This window comes from Dermacentor andersoni, chromosome 4, assembly GCF_023375885.2.
Source record: "Dermacentor andersoni chromosome 4, qqDerAnde1_hic_scaffold, whole genome shotgun sequence".
NCBI classification, from domain to species: domain Eukaryota; kingdom Metazoa; phylum Arthropoda; class Arachnida; order Ixodida; family Ixodidae; genus Dermacentor; species Dermacentor andersoni.
This window is the reverse complement of record NC_092817.1, coordinates 178,434,514-178,446,382: the sequence shown is the minus strand read 5'-3', so window position 1 is coordinate 178,446,382 and position 11,869 is coordinate 178,434,514. Positions and strand designations below refer to the sequence as shown.

At 43.0% G+C, this 11,869-nt stretch overlaps 1 long non-coding RNA gene across 1 annotated transcript; it reads left to right on the top strand.

Annotated features, from left to right (window-relative positions):
- The first annotated feature begins 643 nt into the window (after nucleotides 1-643).
- On the top strand, nucleotides 644-6,763 carry LOC129384740 (uncharacterized). Its single transcript, XR_008612390.2, has 3 exons — nucleotides 644-1,157; nucleotides 2,214-2,294; nucleotides 4,603-6,763. It is a non-coding gene; the product is annotated as an uncharacterized lncRNA (long non-coding RNA).
- Nucleotides 6,764-11,869: the final 5,106 nt, after the last annotated feature.

Below are 11,869 nucleotides of genomic sequence, written 5' to 3'. Positions count from 1 at the left end.
GAAGGCAGCTGCAAGGACACGAGGATGTGAAAGAGCCAGTGCAGCGCGACTTCACGTAGTGCAGAGGAGCCAATGCCAAAAAATCAAAATACATTGGCATGTTATTTGGACAAGAAAACTAGTATGTGGGTATATTGGGTGTACCATTTGACCAAATGTCAACAAAATCAAGATACAGTATGTTACACGAAGATGAAAATTCTGACGTGCTCCAGGCAGTCATCTTAACATGGTATATTTATGTAATGTCTCTGATTGGAAAGTCAGATCAAGTATGCTCTCTGGAGACAAACACATAGCAGCAAGTGTCATTGAAAAGTTAATAATGTGTTTTAAGAAAGCTGATTAGTTCTGAGAAGTGACTGCTTTTTGTCTTGCCTCTCAACAGATATATCCATGTCATAAAAAAATAGTGGTACAATGAAATTGCATATTTGCTTAGCGACATGATACATACTTGCAATGAGCACGGTGCCTGTGTTTACTATAAAAAGCAACAGCCCATGCTTGGTTAGGTTAGGCCCACTACAACATGCAGGCATGGGTGATTGGCGCTTTTTTTATTTCTGTGTCGTGAGGTTTATTGACGTGCGTATAGGTGGAGTGGCACGCAGTATGGCTAGTACAAAAAATGGGGGGGGGGGGCAGATATATGTAGCTCACTGTACACGACACAGGGCAAAGGAAATCCGTGTTCAGTAACTATGTTAAATGCCATGTACGTAAATTTTACAACGCTACTCGTTCGAAGCGCGCACAGGTGCATATTGAAGAAAAGTTTCCAGGGTAGATAATTTAGTTCGTAATTTACACTAATTTTGCTCTAACCACGAGACATAATAATTTGAATATACTGCACGGAAAAACCTAGAGCGAATTAAATTGTGTGTCAGCTTCGTGTGTATACATATAGTCTTTCCTATGCATTAGGTTTTTTGCGTAATGCATTAACAGTTGACAGCCTATCTTATAATGTGTACTCTGTTTAGATTACAGTTGTTTATTAGTTTACTCGTTTGTTTTGCAACTGATGAAATGCCGGCATATATATATTTTCAACATTTGACATAACCCTGTATGTTTTGCAGGGACAACCCAGGACGTGCATTTCTCAGCACCCAGTCAACTGCCAAAAGTGACTCAAACACAGGCCACCAGTAAGTGGACAGCAGTTGCAATTTCACATTATGCAGTTGGCGGCTGCCTTGTATGGAGGCTATTTTTTTTTAATGAGATGGTGATGTCGTTCTAATGTACATTTTGACCACAAAGGTGCGATCATGTCTCACAGAGGCATATATGGTTGCTATTCTCTGCGAGGGACGTGTTCTCGTGTTCGTGAAGCATTTGTGTTTGGCAGTATTGTCGCCCAATGAGTCGGATATAAACACTAACTCGCCACTGCCGGCAAGTAGTTGCGAGAAACGCATTATGACGCTGTAAAGTTATTTCATTATTTCGAAGGAAAGTTTTGCAGCAGGAAAAAAGGTTGCTATTCCAGGTAAACATGTCTTTTTCTCACAGGTTATTTAGCCAAACTGTGGATGCATGAAATTCGTGACTTATGAATAGATTTTAATTTATTCTTTAGTAATGCTTCTAAAAGAGACTAGAAATAGCATGTGACTACCTCTGCAATCAGCAGACCATACATTTACAGTCATAAGTGGCAGTTCCATGCAGTCTCGCACTTTATATAACCTTTCCTTTTAGCAAGATTGGAACTGGTGGCTGCGTTTTCAGAAAGAGAAGTGCACTTGACACTGTATATGTATGTGTGAATTCGGTTTTCTTTGTATGTGTCGGCTCACTGACAAACAGTGCAAAAATCTGTTGTACCATGAGCCTGACGACGCCTTCTGCTGCTAGAAATGCGGCACTTCGTATTTTATAGTACTGCATGACATTTAAATCAAAGCTACCACATAAAATGATCAAGAAAACTAACCGCTGTTATAGCTGTTTTCCTCAAAGAACGCTTGTCCTTTATGGGCTGTGTTAATCTGAGATCTCCACCGATGTTTCAGTAGTATTATCCCTTAGTGAGTGAGAGATTGGGGGCAATTAATCGTGTTAGTGTTTAAGTGGTGTCCTAATTATGTGCATTTGTTCCAACAAAGTTGTCTAGATTACTTTATTGTGTAGTGTAAAGCTTATGAAACCATCAGCAACTACTGAGTGGCTAACACGCATATGGATTTGTCACTATACAGGTGGAACTCGGCTGTACCACTGCAGTGCTGCGGAAATTGCCTTCACCAGCGGCTTTGCAACAGCTGTTTCGCAGCATGTCGGTATGTGTTAATTTATAATTATGTTGGGACGGGCTAGTATTATGGACCACTGCTACTCTATTGTGACAGATTCATATGATAAGGGATGTAATGGGCACAGCGAAAACCTTTGAATTTTTTACTATGGTACATAAACAGGCTCTCCTTTTCGTCACTGGAGCAGGAGAGAAGGGCATGCAGGCACTCCTGAATGTACATATATTTCAAAACATGAGAGAGACATATACACACACACACACACACACACAATTAAACTAAAGGCAGGGACGTTCCATCTTTCATCTTGAATTGAATTGTGCAGCGCAAAAATACAACACAGACCACAGAGAAGCACACATGTTAACAGGTTTGATACACACGTTAGTTCAACAGATTTGATACTTCAAGTGTGCTATTTTACACAAGGGGAAGGGAAAGGGGAGAAAATCTGAAAAAAAAGTGGAGTGGAAAAAAAGGAATCATGCCAAAAAGCATGAGAAGCATCGCGCAGCCAGGATCACCAGCAGGACATCTAAAAAGCACTCTGATAAAATTACATACAGGACAACCTTACGTATAGTTTGTTTCAATCAACTCAGATCACATGCAGCCATTACTGCAATCAAGTTCTTTCCTTATGTCATATGAGGGAATGATGTGGGCCCAAAAAACTGTTTAGAGCTGAAGGATTATGTTCCATTCTAGCCTCATTGCCTGCTTTTTTATCATATTGTTATCAGCTGCTTATGTTAGGGACAAAAAGTAAGAGTACGAACTGTTTCCCGATTCGACATTCCACACAACATGTCTTTGTGACTATATGTACATGCAGATGATCCATAGTTGAAAAATATTCAGTACAGTAGAATCTCATTACAAGATGCACTTGGTTGCAAGAGACATTTGAAAATGGTTTGGTTGGTTTTCCGACGTTTGCCACGTTAACAATACTGTATACAAGAGACACCTTTGTTACTAAGGATGACTTTTTAAGTATTCACTACTTCGAAGGGACACAACCCAGACACATTCTGCTCCGAAGGGCGTAAAGATCACGCAATCCTTACACAAGTCAATCGCGCATGTCTCTTTTAGCATGAACCAGAAAAGGAGGGCGACGAGGACAGTGCAGGGCAGAAAGTGTCGGCAGTTGAAGCTGACGAGCGTCTAAGAGCACCTCAAAGGTACTGCGAGCAACAAGGCTTGCAAAGTGAAGTGTTTAAATTCCAGAAGTTGGGAAGGAAGCTAACACAATCTACAGTCACTAAAACGCTGTGAATGTCTTCCTTAAAGGGCCCCTAAACCACCGAGGTTGAAATTTAGTTGCGGTATTGCAGTTCTACACAATAAGGCAATGAACAGGTAGCCACGAGAATTTTTCGAAACGGTGCAGTAATAGTGGAGTAATAGTGCAGCTACGTGTGTTTGATTATCGAAAAGTAGTCCCCACTCATTTTACTCTTTCATCTGGTACACGCCATATGGACAGTATCGTCTTTTCCTTGCCTAGTACACCTCCAAATGTTACGGGACAGGCCAACACCAACGAGCTCTGTTGCTGCCGCGCTGGCCCGTCGTCCTGCGAGGGGTGGCGCTAATACAACGGAACTGTATGGTGACTCGTGTTGAAGAGCCTCATAGGGAGACCCTTCTGTTGGCGTTTCTGTTCTTTGCCCCCATTGGCTGCCCACAATGGCATCGCGCGCAACGCGACGAGGAAGGGGTGTGTGTATTTGCTTGCAGGCCTTGCCGGCAGTCGAACACTTTCGTTCGACCAATCGACAGCACCGGAAACTGGTGACATCATTAGAGACAGCCTGGTGACGTCAGGACAAACTGGGGGGTGCAGGATAGGTCCAGAGAGGCGCACGGGGACATTTTCTTCATATTGTGGTGCTCCGGTAGTGCTACGCACTCTGGCGTTTGGCTTCGTCGATCATGACGGCATTCTGATTTCGATACGCGTGTTTACTTGAAATGTTCAAAAAATGTCGAGAAGTGGTTTAGGGGCCCTTTAAGCCACCCTGAGCATTTATTCCTTCAGATATATCGAAACATACTTTAGTGATGATGCATAATAAAGTGATCTAGTCTGGCTCCTCAGTGTCTCAAAATTTTTGGTTTCGAGAGACATGTTTCCCGTGCCTCTTCATTATCTTCTGATGAGGCTTTACTGTAATATACACAAACAATTGTGTAACTCCTCCTGCAAGTATTATTCATTAAGCCCGGTCACTTATGTGCAAAGCTTCTGGTTAAGTCTTGATGTCCGTCCTTTTTAGAGCTATGTTTATTAATTCATGCTATTCTTATTGGTTCTTCGATGCAGGAGACAATGCCTACGAAATTATTGACCCTGATCATGAGAGCCCTCAAGGAGCAAACAACATCTCTGTTGCAGAAGTGAGCCCGATACCACTTGGAAGTTACCATGACAGATGACACGGCAGCAATAGATACAGAGGCTGCCATGTCTACTGCAGCTGCAACAGTGTACGAGGCAAGCAGCAGCGCGTCAGCATCAGCAGCAGTGTCAGAAGGAACCACACCAGGCCTGGTAGAGCAACATGTGTGCTATCAGTGACTTTTTTTGTAGTGGATACAACTCATTTGCTCAACATACAAAAGCTTTTCACCACGACTGTGAGCCAGTGTTATTGTGCAGCAAGTGCAAGACTAAGTTGGGTGTTATAACACAGTACAAGCATCACTTTAATATATGCAAATGCAAACATATTACAGTTGTTGCCTCCCCAGCCAGCCCACATAGTGACAACAATGTGGAACACATGGTGGGACACACCTCTCCCCCATTACAAGATAGTAGAGACTGTCAGTGTTGTTGCTAGATTGACTGGTCTTTGTAGGCAACTAGAAGGACAACACAGGTGTCATAAGATTGTTGTTGATGTTGTTGTTGAAGAGGTAAAAAAGTTTGATGCAGCTGAAGTGCCAACTGATATTGAGCAAATCAAAAGCAACCACCTGAGAAAGCAACACTATCGAAATTTGGGTATCTATGTGCCGCCAACTCTGGTAAGAATGGCATAGGACAGAAGTGTGATGAAAATCACACAGACACTGCTGTTGCATCACTGGCGACAGTGAGCAGCGACTTGTAGGGCAAGAGAGTCAACTGAAACTAACATTATGATATAGTGTCATGCTCCCATGTGACCACTTTTCAAGTTATTTTGCAAGATACAGCTCAACCTCCAGAAACGAGACTGCAACTTGTCTGTAAAAAAGCTTTCACAAAAAATTATTCATAACACTATTAACATAGCAGTATATTTTTTTTGTGTCGGTTCGAGGTTCCCGGCTGTCCATTAATGCAAAAATTGAGGAAAAAAAGAACATGTGTCGTACTTACACCTTTTTAACAAGTACGAGGGGGACAGAACTTTTCTAGTCATGCATCTTCATCATACTATCAAGTTTTTAAATGCCTTTTATAATTATTATCACCAGTTATATCTGAGTGCATTGTATGCATGTAGCAGGTGTAAAATCAGGTCAGTTGGATCAGATGCCTTATCTGCAAGCGAGCCCTATATTCACGAAATTTGAATTAAAGTAGTTACGTTAGAGACGCAGTCTTTCAGCACTTTATTGCCTGTGGTTTAAGCATTGCTCAATACTTTTGTGGGTGGCAATTTCAACCGGCACAGCACTGCGCTTTGCCACAGTCACATTTGTCTTCAAAGCGGTGTTTATCATTTGTGTTGATCTGTTTGTGTATGCATAGAGCAAGTTTTTAATTTATATTTTTCTGCATTCTTGTGCTTGCACTAAGCTTGTATAAGGCAGTTACTACAAAATGTGCGTCACTATAACGAACTGTTCTGTTGAGCTTACACTTGCAAATAATCGTGTTCAGATGGCCGCACTTCTATGCGGGTGCACTGCTAGCTTTGTGTATGTTCTCATGTTTGTATAAAGCTTATATAAGCTAGTTAGAAAATGTATGTCACTAAGCATTGTGATATTCTTTAAAGAACTGCTTGGTTGGTTTTACACTTGTGAATTAGTATTGAGGCGGTGGTATTCCAATGTATGCCCTCTGCTAGCTTTCTGTGTCCTCACGTGTTTGTATTAAGTTTCTACAAGGGAGTTACAGCATGTACGTCACTAAGCACTGTGATATTTTTTAAAGAACTGCTTTGTTGGTTTTACACCTGAGAGTAATAGTACTCGGGTGGCACTAGTCATGTGTAGGTACACAGGGACCATTTGTATACATTATGCTCATGTAAAGCAGTTACAAAGTGTATGTCACTAATTACTGTGATATTAGTTGAATTGCTGTGATGGTTTTACACATGTGAATAATAGTGGTCAGGACACAGTACTTGCGGTGTATAGTTGAATTTATACACTGCCAAGACATGGGCTGTATACGTACCAAAAGAAATGTATGTCATTATATTGTTGTGATTATTACTGTTTGGATTTTATTAAACTGTAATAAAATTGTTTCTTGTATCTATTGAGGTATGGCAATTTGTCATGCAATCAAACTGAGGACCTGAACTTGTGCATACAAATAAACAGCTAATTTAAGAGTATACTGCTCATATTCTGCTAAACCAGTTTAACAAATGTTGTATTACAATGCTGGAAAAATGAGAGAGCTGACTCGGATGTACAGAAAAAGTTCTGCACTGGCTGAAGGACTGCCCCACACTGGAGTTCGTAATGTTGCGTTTGTTGGAGTAGAACAGAAAGTGCACTTCTATTAAAAATGCGACAGTCGGTGCAGAAAAATAAGGCAGACGAGCGGATGTGACACATTTTTTTCAGGGCCCTCCATGCCTACTACTGCATTTCTAGTCTTCCTGTGCTCTGCGTATAAGCCCCTGTTCAGCCAAGGTTTTTACTCCATGACAGTTGTTCTACTGGGTTCGTAGCAATATTGAAGAAAAAAATTCAATGGTTTTCAAGGACTTTCGAGGCCCCGACACAGTAACTTCAAGGACCTCGTGCAATGTGTGTAGTAGTTTGGACAGGCAATAACTTGTTCAAGAACACCGTTAACTTTAATGCAAACAAAAGAAAACAAAACGAATTGCATTTCAGTGATTTCAAACATTTGAAAGACTGCTAATTTGCCTTTCGCCGCCCACCACTAAACGCGCACAAGGAAGCATTTCAAGAAAGCGCTCAAAGTTTTTCTGCAATAGCACAATTAACTACTTGGACTTGCAACATTTGCAGTTTTTGAATACTGTTTGGTTTGACAGTGTATGTGATGTCATCTGTTGCCTCAGCTTTTTTCACCATCAAATAAGCAATAGTCATTTCTAATTTCTTTTTATTGTGTCTGTCGCTCTCAATTTACTCTTCACGGCTTCTCTTCGAATGCCTCAACTGTTGAGCTTCCTGCTTCTGCTCCTCCAAGCACATTTGTCGCTGGTTCCATGTGCATAAAACTGGTATCTGCAGCTCCTTTGTAATTTCAACTTTAAGGATGTCGCTTTCCTTCTATTACCTCCAGAGACAATTTTCTGTGACATGCGAAAGAGTGTCACAGAAGGGAAAAAAGCGCTTGGCAATGTCTGCTAAGTCTAGCCAAGTGTACAAGTTTAAGGGCTTTCCAGTACTTCTAAAAATTCAAGGGTTTTCAATGCCTTGAAAATGGCATTTTAGAAATAAAGGATTTTCAAGGATCGCTACAAACCCTGGATTCTAGCACCTAAATAATTTTACAAGCTTATTTTGGCATGGAGTTAGGAATTTCATGCTTTCTAGCTAACGCTGCACTATCTCTGTACAGTGAAGCCACGAGAGCGCAACTATTTTGGAGTAAAGAAAAATACTGAAAGCTTTTAATACCACTCTTCTTTTTTTTCTATGGAGCTTCGTATTGCCTAGTTAAGTTTACGAATGTGCCTGGTTTTGGCGGGCGTTTCTTCGACATTTTCTGGAAGAAGCAGATGTCTAGCCCCCGTATTCAGAAATGCATCTTAATACAAAGCTCATGCTTGACTTGATATAAACGACGCCTGGTGCGAACGTCCCCCAAGACGCTCACTGCCTTTCTTTTGGTGCGTTCACGACTTGCGTCGTTTAGATCAAGTCAAGCATGGGCTTCAAGTTATGATGCATTTCTGCATATGGGGGTAAGCGTGCACAATTCCGGGCAACGCACTGTGCCATTGACACTGAGAGAAAACGGGGAAAACAGAGTTAACCACTTATGCTCCTAAACTTTCGTGTACCTGTGGTGTGCGTGTATCGTGGAAGAAGAAACAGCGCAAACACAAGCACGAAAAAAAGCATCAACCACACCAGCGCTTCGTGGTGTGGCATGTTTTTGCGTCGTCCTTGTGTTGCGCTGTTTCTTCTAAAATGCTCAACCAACTAGCCGGCAAGTCCATCCTGTGCATATATAAATTGAACACACGCATGAGTGTAGATGGTCTTCGAAGCTTTTAGAACGAGCACTGCCACGGGATACGAGTAGTGCACGCGTAACAAGTGGACACATTAGTCATTTAAACATGCGTGCCAATGCATTTGACGCGGCTGTCGGCATAAGCAGTCTCCAAAAGCTGGAATGCATGCGCTTCAAAACGCTAACGATCCGCTGCTAATGCAGGACAACAGCTCACAGCGGACTGAACCAAACTCTAAACTAATGCACTTGAAAAGAACGCCTACACGGCAGCGTGAGGCACGTCGAAATGCCTGGTACTGGCGTCGCAGTTGCTCACCAGTATACGCGCGAATTAAATTCACATACCTGGATGGTTGGCGCAATACTTTGTATCCGCGTATTTTAGAGAACATGGACTGGAGAAGCACTCGATCATGAGCTGAACGGCACATTTGTTATTTTCCTGCGGTGACGACAAGCCGTGAATAGTTCTCACGTTGTCGTCTACGTTGTCTTCCTTCGTTAGTCGTAGCAAGGAATGTAAATGATGCAAACGCACACGTATTCCAGTACACAACAGCACAGCACACTGCAGAGAAACCCCACCCACCACAGCCGATTCATCAAATACGTTTGGTATATATATAACCTCTAAAAGAACACGACTGGGCGTGGCGGCGCTGTGGTGTAATGGTTATGATGTGTGTTTTGAATTGTACAAATGCGAGTGTACGCGGGTTCGAATCCACATGATGTATAGAGCATTGTGATTCTTGATAAGTATGTGATCCCCTTGACAATTGTATTCTAATTAGATTGTGTGACTCCTGATTGTGAAATTTGCGAAGATATTTGCAGATTAAGTGTTAATTCGCTTTTTTTTCTCCTCAGTGGCGTTCGTGACGCATACGCATAGGCTGCTTCAGAGCAGTCACGCCTCACGGTAGGCAGCAAATAGCCAGGAAGAAATGACTAAAATCCTGCATAACTTTGCTCACGCCTATTCTGAAGGCCGCTTGGAATTGGGCCAGTGTCTCTGAGGAGCCGCCTAGGGAACAGTATATCAGCGGCCCTAATTTGATCTGATTTCCTGCCTGCATGCATGACCAGGACTTGGCTAAGAGGGTATTGGGAAGAGTACTAGCACTCTGTTCTGAAGGAGTACAAGCACTCTGTTTGGGGGAGTAGAAGTACTCGGTCTGGCGGTGTACTATTAACCCTGCGGGGAGAGTATTAGCACTCTGCGGAAGAGTACTAGCACTCCCTGTGGGAAGAGTATTACCACTCTGCGGAAGAGTACTAGCAATCCATTGCGGTGGAGTAACAAAACTCTGTCAGGAGGAGTTGACCTACTCTCTCTCAAAGAGGGTCGATCTACTCTCGAAAAGAGAGTGAAATATGGGACAAGCCGCTACTCCCTCAAAGAGAGTGCCCGGCACTCCCTTAGTTTTTAGAGTGCAGAATTTGTGGTATTGTGAGATGAACGTCTTTGAGTCCCTTATACATTTTCCAGGGAGTCAATTTCCGTCGGGGTGATAGGACACGGAGAATATAAAATGTGATGAGCCAATTTCCTGAGTTTATTTCTGGGGAACGCTGCCACGTTATCCAACACGATATTTTCCTTGAATGAACTTCATTGCAAGAGGAAAACTTTCGATGTGCTAGTTGGTTCAGAATAATCAACACTGTTGCGCTCAGCTGTCGTGTCTTGTTTTTCTCGCGTAAGTCGTGCCCATTCGTCGCGTTGCGGAACGCGACGTGTTAATTATTCGCTACAATAGCACGATGACCGAGTTCGCATCTTCTTCCACCATTTCACCATACGTGTGCACTCTAAAAACTAGGGAGGGTATCGCAGGAGTGGAGTGGCCGATTTACTTTTCAGAGCGTTGTTCTACTCACCCAAAACGCGGAGTGCAGTGAAATTCTAACTTAGGTGCACATTCGGCGTATATGACAAGCTATCGCCAGTAGGTCGTCGCTGCGCTTAGCCGATGCGGTTGGAAACGGACTAGGCAAGTGCGCTGTGTCTCTCGATGTCATCGAAAAAGCCAGTCGTCGTGATAACTGCATGTGATTTTATCACTTGCCGCTATCCGTAAGTGCCATTAAAGTCGCAAACGCTGCCAGAACCATGGTATGTTGAATAGGACGTGAGGCGAGAGGACGCTTAAAATGGTTTGTTGACCAGCCCACGATTTCGAGTCTATGTGGAGCGTGCCTAGCGTGCGTTTTGTGAGTTTGAATTTATTTACTTTGGCAATCTACTGTGTACGCAACGATGTTGAAATAAGGAGTCACGTAACAGAAGGCGTCATTTTGCTGGCGGCATGCTTTCGTTATAAAAAAGCTGCGCTCTTGACGGTGCCTCGCCCATGGGGAATCGGCGACCACTGAAGGTACGTGCAGCACCAGTGCTAGTTATAAATTTGCCGCAGGCATTCAGCTGCATGCTGTAAGAGGTAAATTGGGCGTGTTATCTTGAACTTACTGAAAACGCATGAGGAAGCCATGTTTTGTGCTGAATAAAGTATAGACCCCATATAAGCGATCTTGCGCGCGACAGCTACAAGCGATGCGATGGAGATGGCTGTGGGGTTCCCTCGTCCCCTACAAGTCGTACTCCGTACGAGCGACAATATTGAGCGACGTCTTCCCGGTGGTGCCGGTATGAGGGCTGCAAATACGCGTCGAAACTAGCGTGACGTGTGCTTTAGTAATTAAACTTTGATGTATTTTACTATTAAAAAGTAGCATAAAATATTTCCGAAGGTCTTGCAGTAGGTTCTTATTCTTGCACGTATAAAAATTCAATCGTTTGCTCGTCCCGCGCGACAACCGGTAGTATTTTAGCGATTTACATCCAGTTCCGGCTTCGTGCTATTGGCTAGTCGCTCATAGCATTTTCGGGGGACGAGCGACGATTTCTAGGTTTCCAGACCCAAGCAATCTGTTCAAGCGACACCCCGTATTGTCGCTCGAAGCCCTCGCTCGTCGCCGTCGCGCACTAAATCGCTCTTATGGTGTTTAGCCCTAAGATTGAATTGTTTTTGCTCAAGTATTGAAATCATGTGACTATATGTCTGATTTTATGTTTCGTGTTGTGGTTTTCGAGCACGGTTCGGATCTGAAAGGGTGCTTATGTCTACGACCTCGGTGAATTTTCAAGCAGCGAGTTATGCATCGGCATCTAATATAACGGCTGCTGTGTAGA